At 41.2% G+C, this 11,540-nt stretch overlaps 1 long non-coding RNA gene across 1 annotated transcript; it reads left to right on the top strand.

Moving 5' to 3' along the window:
• The first annotated feature begins 6,216 nt into the window (after positions 1-6,216).
• LOC109900301 (uncharacterized) lies at positions 6,217-11,289 on the top strand. Its single transcript, XR_002256576.2, has 3 exons — positions 6,217-7,548; positions 7,672-7,748; positions 7,845-11,289. It is a non-coding gene; the product is annotated as an uncharacterized LOC109900301 (long non-coding RNA).
• The last annotated feature ends 251 nt before the right edge of the window (positions 11,290-11,540 follow it).

Genomic DNA, 11,540 nt, shown 5'->3' with positions numbered 1-11,540 from the left:
GGGTGAACAGAGAGTACAGGAGGGGACTAAGCACACACCCCTGTGTCAGCGTGGTGGAGGTGATGTCAGGGAGTCCAGGATCCAGTTGCAGAGGGAGGCGTTCATACCCAGAGTACTAAGCTTGATGACGAGCTGGAGGGGACAATGGTCTTGAATGCTGAGTTGTGGTCAATGAACAGCATTCTCACATAGGTATTCCTCTTATCTAGGTGGGCGAGGGAGAGCAATTGAGATTGCGTCGTCTATGGATCTGTCGGGGCGGTATGCAAATTGGAGTGGGTCTAGAGTGGCTGGGATGGTGGAGTTAATATGTGCCATAACCAGCCTCTCAAAGCACTTCATGATTACCGAAGTGAGTGCTACAGTGTGGAATAAGGGGTAGTTAGAGAGATGGTTGGCCATGGAATACACATCAAATGGGGTGCTGGTGTGCTTCTGCACCTCTTTTAGGTCGTTATCACAAATATCCGGCCCATGTTCAGTCATACTCGGGGTCTCGCGTGTGTCCCTCGATGTCATTCCGTCTCAGTCGCAGCATTCAAATCGTGGTCATCGTGTGTCTGTGAATCACAACATTAAAGACGATGAGTGATCACAGCATATCCACAAATTGAGCCATAGGCAATACAAGTTAAGCATTGAGGACAGCCTTTTATTGACAACGTGGTGGTTTTACACTCATTTGTGTGTGGTCACTTAGGCCTGCACATCAACCAGTACTGGGACAATTGTAGACTTGGGATGCTTGCTCTCAAAGTGCTGCTTGAATGAATTCGGGACTGCGTCAATAGTGGTCAAGTACAAAATGGAGGAAGTTAACGATCTGTGGCTTAGATTGAACTCAAAGCTGACACAAATGAAACAAACAACAAACTACTACACATATGAAAGACTTTACCATACAGGCCCAAAAAACTACTAAAGTAGTACTTTAAAGTATCTGTACTTCACTTTACAATTTATATTTTTGACAACTTTTACTTTTACTTCACTACATTCCTAAAGAAAATATACTTTTTACTCCATACATTTTCCCTGACAACCCAAAGTACCTGGTACATTTTGAATGTTTACCAGTACAGGAAAATTGTGAAATTCATGCACTTCATGCATCAAAATAACACGTGGTCATCCCTACTGCCTATGGTCTGGTGGAATCACTAAACACAAATGCATCTTTTGTAAATAATGTCTGAGTGGTGGAGTGTGCCCCTGGCGATCCGTGAATTTTAAAAACAAGAAAACGGTTTTGCTTAATATAAGGAATTTGAAATGAGTTATACTTTTAATCTACTTTTGATACTTATGTATATTTTAGCAATTACATTTAATTTTGATAATTAAATAAATGTAAAACCAAATACTTTTAGACTTTTACTCAAGTAGTATTTTACTGAGTGACTTTCACTTTTACTGGAGTAGCTTTCTATTAAAGTATCTAAACTTTTACTGAAGTATAACAATTGGGTCCTTTTTCCACCATTGCTCATCAGTCCATCTCTGAGAACTCCCCAAAAAGCCAGACTAAAATAATACAGCTACAAGTAAAGTAGTACTTGAATTAGGCTCCCCACCCCACCCCTCACCTACAGACACAAACAAACAATATCAAGAATGCCTTGCTTCACCATCTAAGTTAGCTAGCTAGTTAACTTGCAAGTTAGACTGTTGGTTTATAAAAGCCAAAGAAATCTGAACTCGTTTTTATGAATTACTCATGCATTTAAATGCCGAGACAAAGAGTTTATAGTTGGTTTGTAGTGATTTTGCCTTAATAAACTTTTACTGCAGTGGGCTAAATCAGGGTCACACAGAGTGTTTCTTGTTAGTCTTAAAAAAATCTACTTTGAAACCAAAGTATACACCTCACACACATGGTTATGGGCTTAAAAAAAAGAAGACAACGGTACCATGTCAGATATAGAGTTGAAATGTATTCCATTTTGAGATTGCATCCCAATATTAGACTTTATATACACCACAGAAGTTCTGAAATATAACAAAACTGTTTGACATAGAAACACCAGATTTTCAGCAGATTCTTTGAAATTATGTTTATTAATTATGGAATTTAGAATTTTTTTAATAACATTCCATCCATGAGGCCACTACTCATTTGACAGCAGAAAAAGGCTTCTATGGTCATATACATGTGATTGGTAACTTTTAGGGATCCTGAGTGTCGCAGCGGTCTAAGGCACTGCATATCAGTGCTAGTAGGCATCACTACAGACCCTGGTTTGATTCCAGGCTGTATCACAACCGGTGTGATTGGGAGTCCCTTAGGTTGGCGCACACTTGGCCCAGCGTCGCCCGGGTTAGGGTTTGGCCGGGGTAGGCTGTCATTGTAAATAAGAATTTGTTCTTCACTGGCTTGCCTAGTTAAATAATCAGACATGGTATTCCTTCCTTCCTCTAATTCTGTGTACATGTTAATTTTCTTTAAGTAGTGTACAGGACAGAAATAAGTCAAGTGACATAGTCTGCATGTCAACAGAACATATCAGTGAGTGGAATCAAGTCTCTTGTCTCTCCAGGGACTTGGGCGGCTTTCAGAGACGCTGCTGCCACATCATTGGCACTTCCTACAACTTGTGCTCCTGCACAATCACACAAGTGCTCTGCACAAATATCTAACCCATGCACAGCAACAGTATGCCCTCACGAGTTCAAGGCAACAAGCCGCAATACCAGACACCAAAGATCATTCTTGGCAAGAGCTTTCAATTGTTAGTTAAAGAAGTGAATGTAACTGTAACCAATGATGTATGTCTATGACTGCAGTCTGTATCTGGTCCTTCTCTCAGTGGTTGTCCTTGAGCTCAGACAACTTCCAATGAATTGTGAACCGAACGAGCACAATGTACATCACATAGAATGACATGGCCCCTCCGTCAAGAAACATCCTCGAATACAAATGATCTGAAGTCATCGAACTGTGTCTATGTGATTTGATTTGTGTGGTTCATACTGAAAGAGGAGGTTACATGTTTGACTAGACTACTAGAGGATATCCGGGTGCTATATAGGGACATGCGGTACAACTCTGCACACAGAACACACAGAAACAGGAACTGGATTTGGACAAACATAGCTAATTGTCTTCTGATGGAGTTACTGATAACCACGGATTTTCTCTTATGTTAGATGCTATGGGGGAAAAGTGCTTGGATTGTCATTTCAATAATATCTCAAACACTGAGTTAATCTCTTCAGCCTGAAAGACAGTGCACTTCATTATTTATGGCTAAGCACCCATCTTGGCTTTACTAGCTTCAAGTTTAAGATTGACTTTTTTTTGTTTTTTTTTACATTTCAGCACGTTGCAGGTAACACTGTGTAATCGAGATGCCCATCAGACGCATCGTACTCTTTGTACCAAGGACCATTGTGGTTGCTATGGTCACTGTTTACACAACCAGGAGTAACCGCCCACCCAATGCTCGACGACCACTAGCGTGCTTGTCACAGGCATTTTTGCCCAGGGCTGCGTTCAGTGCGAAAAAACGGTGTGCATTTTGCAATTATTGCGGCACCCCCCTCTCCTTCTCTTTGGCCGACGTGAGTAAGACATTTAAACGTGTTAACCCTCGCAAGGCTGCCGGTCCAGACGGCATCCGTAGCTGTGTCCTCAGAGCATGCGCAGACCAGCTGGCTGGTGTGTTTACGGAAATATTCAATCGCTCCCTACCCCAGTCTGCTGTCCCTACATGCTTCAAGATGACCCCCATTGTTCCTGTACCCAAGAAGGCAAAGATAATGGCAGGTAGCGGCAGGTAGCCTAGTGGTTCGAGCGTTGGTCCAGTAACCGGAAGGTTGCTGGATTAAATCCCTGACCTGACAAGTACATTTCTTTAAATGTAAAAAAAAATCCGTCTTCTTCCCCTGATCATGGGTGCACAATCCATAGGTAAGGCTGTACAGTGCATGCGAGCATGCCCCCCATGCAATTATACAGTCCATCGCATCCACAGTTGGATTTCAACAGTTTTTTAAATGTTAATTGTCACATTATTGTATTTCATTTTAAATTACGTAACAACATTCCAACCTTGTTTAGCTTCAATTAGCCGAAATATATGGCTTGATTCCACTATTTGTATCCGTTTGAATTTATTTTAATGGGGACCTTTATTCTGAAGGTGATCAGCAAATACCAGTATTGTGTCTAATCATTATTGTGGCTCATGTCACACAGGTGACCCATTATCAGTGGTGGAAAAAGTATCCAATTGTCATACTTGATTAAAAGTAAAGATACCTTCATAGAAATTGACTCAAGTAAAAGTGAAAGTCACCCAGTAAAATACTACTTGAGCACAAGACTAAAAGTATTTGGTTTTAAATATACTTAAATATCAAAAGTAAATGTAATTCCTCAAATATACTTCAGTATCAAAATTAAAAGTACAAATAATTTAAAATTCCTTATATTAAGCAAACCAGACTGCACACTTTTCTTGTAAAAAAAAAAAATAGTATTTACATATAGCCAGGGGCACACTTCAACACACACACAAACACATAATTTACAAACTAAGTGTTTGTGTTTAGTCCACAAGATCAGAGGCAGTAGAGATGGCCAGGGAAGTTCTCTTGATAAGTGTGTGAATTGGACCAGTTTTCCAGTCCTGCTAAGCATTCAAAATGTAACATGTACTTTTGGGTGTCATGGAAAATGTATGGAGTAAAAAGTACATACTTTTCCTTTTGGAATGTCGTGATGTAAAAGTAAAAGTAGTAAAAAAATATAAATCGTAAAGTAAAGATACCCCCCCAAAAAACACTTAATTAGTACTTTACAGTATTTTATTTCAGTACTTTACACCACTGCCCATTATTTCACACCTCAGTGAGCTATGTACTAGACTTGATGTTTCAAAGTTTACTCCTCACACACATGGTTATGGGCTTAAAAAACAAAAACACATGTACCATGTCATATATAAAGTTTAAATGTATTCCATTATGAGTTTGCATGCTAATATTAGCCTTATATACATGAATTATGAAATTATGAAAAATATTAATGACATTCCAACCATGAAGCCAGTAGTCATTTGACTGCAGGAAAGTGCTACTATGGTCATATTAATTTGATTAGTTAATCAGACATGGTATTCCTTCCTTCCTCTAGTTCTGTGTACATTTGACTTTTCTTTAAGTAGTGTACAGGACAGAAATAAATCAAGCGACATGGTCTACATGTTAACAGAACATATCATTGAGTAGAATAATTTCTCTTGTCTCTCCAAGGACATAGAAAGTGTTCAGAGATGCTGCAGCCACATCATTGGCACTTCCTACAACTTGTGCTCCTGCACGATCACACAAGTGCTCTGCACAAATGTCTAACACGTACACAGCAACAGTATGCTCTCAGGAGTTGAAAGCAACAAGCCGCACTACCAGACACCAAAGATCATTCTTGGAAATAGCTCTCAAACTAGGCAAATGACATTCTCCATCACTAAAGGCATTTGATATGCTTATCTATTGATTTGGTGTTTTGCCCATTTGTTGGGTATAACTTTTGATGATACACCTTTGATGATATATTTAGGCAGATTATATATTTTTACCTTTTACATCACATTTCATGTGTGTTTCTGCATATGTACCAATATGTTCAAACGTCAGCACAAGAACTGTTCGTTGGGAGCTTCATGAAATGTGTTTCCACGGCCGAGCAGCCGCACACAAGCCTAAGATCACCATGCGCAATGCCAAGCGTCGGCTGGAGTGGTATAAAGCTTGCCGCCATTGGACTCTGGAGCAGTGGAACGCGTTCTCTGGAATGATGAATCACGCTTTATAATCTGGCAGTTTGATGGACGAATCTGGGTTTGGCAGATGCCAGGAGAACGCTACCTGCCCGATTGCATAGTATTGACTGTAAAGTTTGGTGTAGGAGGAATAATGGTTTGGGCTGTTTTTCATGGTTCGGGCTTGGCCCCTTAGATCCAGTGAATGGAAATATTAACGCTACAGCACACAATGACATTCTAGACGATTCTGTGCTTCCAACTTTGTGGCAACAGTTTGGGGAAAGCCCTTTCTTGTTTCATCATGACAATGCCCTCGTGCACAAAGTGAAGTCCATACAGAAATGGTTTATCGAGATTGGTGTGCAGGAACTTGACTGGCCTGCACAGAGCCCTGACCTCAACCCCATAAAACACTTTTGGAATGAATTGGAATGCTGACTGCGAGCCAGGCCTAATCGTCCAAAATCAGAGCCCAACTTCAGCCACAAGAGCATTAGTGAACGGAAGCAAGTCCCCGCAGCAATGTTCAAACATCTAGTTGGAAAGCCTTGCCAGAAGAGTGGAAGCTGTTATAGCAACAAATTGGGGACCAACTCCATATTAATGCCCATGATTTTGGAATGAGATGTTTGACGAGCAGATGTCCACATACTTCTGGTCATGTAGTGTATGTTGATTGTAAAGACATTCTGTTTTGAGTTCAACAAGGATCGTTGAGAAATAACAATTAGACCTTTCAAAAGCTGAGAACCTCTCCTCTTTGATAGGGACAACTCGTTGCTTCCAAAGATGTTGTTTTTCTGCAATTGCATATTCAAATGTTATACAATCACAAGGGGGGAGAGTGAGTGTGAAAGGCTCACTCATTACAGCCTCTGGTCTCAGCAAGGCAAGCACAGTTGAAGGACATAAACTTCTATAAAAGGCATCATGAGGATAATGCACTTTACTGTTTTACAAATTCATGGTGTTTTATCCTCCCAATAAATAGGATGTTTTGATTGAGGGGGCCAGGTAGAATGAGTAGCTCGCACCAGTGCAACCAATATTTTTTAAAACTCGCACAGCCAAGTCAAGGGGTTGCAAAATGCGACTAAAGGGTTGCAGTCTGGAGCTATTCATCGAACACCTTGCGAGAGTTCATTTGACGCGTTTAGTCAAATGCAAACAACAACAAAATGTACCCTGTTTATGTAAATTATCAATGCCCTTCCAGACGTGCTTACAGAACAGCTAGTTGATATCCAACCAGCAACTGATGCGGAGGTTGTGTCAAGTGCTCCCACACAGACAAGGTAAGAGTTTGCTTGTAATGAGTGCCATTCCCTTTGTCTTCATCAAACTGAACTATGAATACTCAAAATACTCCGTTCCATTTTAGGATGATGCCGTGCTTGAGGAAGACACCTCATGTCTTGGAGTGGCTGTACGTCTCATTGAAGACTGTGTGGTTATGTCATCACAGCTGATTGGATTGGTGTCAGCCAAATCCACACAGGGGCAAATGCAGTCATGTTGTTTGTTGATTTAAATTATCGTTGTAAATACCCTTTTGCAGTTGTGTCGACAGACCATGGTCTGAGATGAAGAACGCTACCTAATGCAGATGTTGTATCAAGTGCGCCCCCCACAGGACAATGCAAGGACATTTGAAGTAGTAACCTAGAGAGGGAGTTGTTGAATAAAGATATGCTCATTGGTTGGAACACGTGATATTCTGTTCATTTATAGGATGATCTACCCGGGGAATCAACATCTAGTCCTAATAAAGACTGTTCAGGTATATTATGACATCTTACGGATCCATAGAATGGCTGCATGTAGTGAGAATATGAAACCTTTTGGTACATTTCAGGCTGTTGTATTTCTGTGTACGTAATTGATGACAATGTAAATGTTGCAGTGTCCAGAGAGCAGGGAGCAGAGACTCAAGAGGTAACCAATGTAGAGGTTGCATCCAGTGCTTCCACACAGGACAAGGTAACAGAACTCTTCGACTAGTAGAGTTGCATCTTACGTTTGTTTTTACAAGAATCAAACTTTGAATGACACTGATAATGTTCTATTCCATTATAGGAGGATCTACTCTGTACTAGAGAAGATTGATTTGTCATGATCACATACCGAAACAGACTTCCAACACAGCCATCTGCAGACGTGATCAGACGACTCCTCGATTGTGGGGCGCATTCAACTGTATTGTACATTTATTTGTCGACGTGAATTGTCAGGGCTAATATCTTTGTGTTGTAGAGTGCGCGGGAACAGTTTGCTGAGATTGAAGAGAAAAGCCGGTATGAAGATTGTGTCCTGTGCTCCTACACAGGACACGGTAACAGAGCTGTAGAGTTAGAGCTAGAGTGGTGCATCTTCACGTTGTCTGCATCGTGCAAGCTTCGAACGACACCAATGGTAATCTAATCCATGGGAGCCTGATGTGCTGCTTGAGGAAGAGACGCCGTCTCCTGGTGAACACACGGCACCACGTACTGTATGTTGTGGCTTTAAATGGGTTACAGAGTTGATGTTTAAGTTAATTCATTGAGCTGTATCTGAAGATATTTTCCTGACAGTTATTTACATATGTAATTGTATTAGAATTTGTGCGTTGGAGATTGGAGTGGTTGATGACTGGAAAGTGGCTGAGATCGTCAGTTTCCTACAGGAGGAGGTTCAGAGCAGCGCGACAAATGACAAGATCGTGCAACCAACAGAACGAGAGCAAAGCATGGAACAAGTCATGCTCCTCCGATGAAATGAAAACAAAAAGACCCAACATGCCATCTGCTGCAGCACTGCATACAGCCAGCCAGAAGGAACATAACTGTCTATTCTGTGACAGTGCAGACCACAAATCAGAAAACTGCCCTGACCACAATATTGCTACACGCAAAGAGAAACTAAAGAACATGGGAAGATGCTTTGTATGTTTAGGACAGAAACACATAGCAAAATTCTGTAAAGTCAAAGATGTGTCATGTGCAACATGTGGAAGCAGACATCACATTGCTGTGTGTACCGGAAAGAGGTGTGAGGTGCAACCCTCTACTGTTTCTGCAGATGCTGTTGTTTCCTCAGTTATTCCCCGTTCGGTGAAGATGAAACCAGATGGACAGAACAGTGTGTTGCTACAAACGGCAAAGGCATGGGTAGAAGGCCCATCGGGCAGGAAGATAGCTCGTTGCTTACTAGATGGAGGCAGTCAAGAGAAACTTCATACATGAAAACCTTGTGAAGGGCTTGAAGCTACCAGTAATCAGACAAGAGGCACTCACTCTTCACACGTTTGGCTCCTCTGCTCCAGCAACGTCCCAACGCAACACAGTGAAAGTCATCTTGGAGAAAGTCTGGGACAAACAGCAGAGAATAGAGATAGAGACAATTGAAACCCCACAAGTGTGCACAGCTGTGATGAGGGTTCCTGGTGAACAGATTCAATATGAGCTCAATAGAAATGGACTGCAGCTCGCAGACTTTCCAGGAGATGACAATGATCCTGAACTCTCTGTCCTGATAGGAGCAGACTACTACTGGCAGATAGTATCAGGCAGAGTGGAGCGACTGACGGAGACGCTGGTTGCTTTAGAGAGCACCTTTGAATGGTCGGTGCAGAGACCCATGTCCATGTCATATTTTGTTGTTTTGGCTCTACTCCAGCATGTTGGATTTTAAATGATACAATGACAATGGTTAAAGTGCAGATTTCAGCTTTAATTTGAGGGTATCTTCATCCATATCGGGTGAACCATTTAGAAATTAGAGCACTTTATGTACATAGTCACCTCATTTTAGGGGACCAAAAATATTGGGACAAATTCACCTATTGAATGTATTGAAGTAGTCAAATGTTTTGTATTTGGTCCCATATTCCTAGCATGCAATGATTACATCAAGCTTGTGAATCTACAAAGTTGTTGGATGCATTTGCTGTTAGTTGGGGTTGTGTTTCAGACTATTTTGTGCCCAATAGAAATGAATGGTAAATAATATATTGTGTCATATTGGAGTCACTTTTTTGTAAATAAGAATATGATATGTCTTTAAACATTTCCACATGAATGTGGATGCTGCCATGATTGCGGATACACCTGAATGCATCGTGAATACTGATGAGTGAGAAAGAGGCATAAATATCACCCCCATGTTTTGTATTTGGTCCCATATTCCTAGCATGCAATGGACGTCAACCCCAATACATCTTCATATCATCGTCATCAACAGCATTACAGTTAAATACTAACTTTTTTATAAACCCGAAAAAGGTACAGCTTCTAAATGTTACGCAACGAAAACAGCCAGATATATCCAAATCAGATTTTAGTAGGCACATTGTGGGCCTCTTACAATACATCAATCAAATATCGACTTTGTTAGATCAGATTTGTTGAATGTGTGCGTCCTTCTATCCCCCACAGTCGGCATTCCATTGACCTCTTTACTGCCTCTCCCCATTACCTCCCCGATCGCTTTCCAGGAGTTCAAACACATGTTCATGTCTTTGAAATCCCTACACAAGGTATCATAAATATGTTTTTACTTGTGAACTTGTTTTGATAGCCTTTCATCAATGTTCTCCAGGTTTGTTGTCAAGGAAGCGAGTTTGTGTTTATACAGGATGTACCGTCCCCACCTACCGTCAACCAATCATGTCAATGCGGAGCTATATGGCGCTATGCGGAGCCCTCCGTATTGTTACACAATTTGGGAGGCGCACCTCATCCCCATATGGAGCTTACTTTGGCCTCCACAAGCCTCCAGAGGCTCTGCAATTGCATCACACCCTCGGTAATGAGCTTCCGGACATCATTTCCAGAACAAGCATAAATTGGCTTTAATGGTGAGAGGTTAGCCTGTCTTGGGGGTATGATATTTGCGTGTCTAACTTTCTCACTCATCATTATTCACGATTCATTTAGGACTATCTGTAATTATGGTAGCATCCACATTAAGTGTTTTAATAAACGTTCTATTCTTATTTACAATAAAAGTGACTCCAACAACACATTTTTTTACCATTCATTTCTATTGGGCACAAAATAATATGAAACCCAACCAAAACAGCAAATGCATCCAACGAGTTTGTAGTCACAAGCTTGATGTAATTATTGTGTGCTAGGAATATGGGACCTGTCAGGTTCTAATTCTCAGAGTAAAAAAAAGTCACCGGACACTATGAAAGATTAACCAAGTTGAATTCTTCCCAGGGGATCAATACAGCTGCATTAGACAAAGACATTTTCACACAAGCACTGATATTTAACCCTTTTTCCTAGGCTGAGTCTCCTCCTACACATCTGAACAGCAAATGCATCTCTGTTGCTAGACAGAACTTTAGTGACATCTGTTCTTCCTCACTTCATCGGACCTGACCTCTAACTCCTGATTCAAATGCTAATTTCTGCCAAAGGTAGAATGCATTTCAACATCGGGTTTCCAGGCAAATGTTGAAGCAACCCTCCTTTACAAATCAAATGAACACCATACAGATCCTTACCTAGATGTCGCTGCAGGAATGCTAGCAATGCTTTACTACAGAGATCGATGGCAACCTGAGCGTTGATCTCTCCTTTCAGCTTCAGGATCTCCAATCTATTTGCCTGTCAGGAAGATGAAGTCTGGGAAGCTCTGGTGAACCGTTCCTCTTTGGTGGGAGAATACAAGAGGAATACTTGAGAGGCCATCATAATTTTCAGATCACAGAAATGTATTTTCGATTAACCCAACCCCCTGAAAAACAAATGCACGCACACACATACAGAGCCTGCGGCGTCC

Source organism: Oncorhynchus kisutch, linkage group LG12 (genome assembly GCF_002021735.2).
Source record: "Oncorhynchus kisutch isolate 150728-3 linkage group LG12, Okis_V2, whole genome shotgun sequence".
NCBI lineage: Eukaryota > Metazoa > Chordata > Actinopteri > Salmoniformes > Salmonidae > Oncorhynchus > Oncorhynchus kisutch.
Note: the sequence above shows the minus strand (reverse complement) of the source record. Positions and strands in the feature narration are given on the sequence as shown.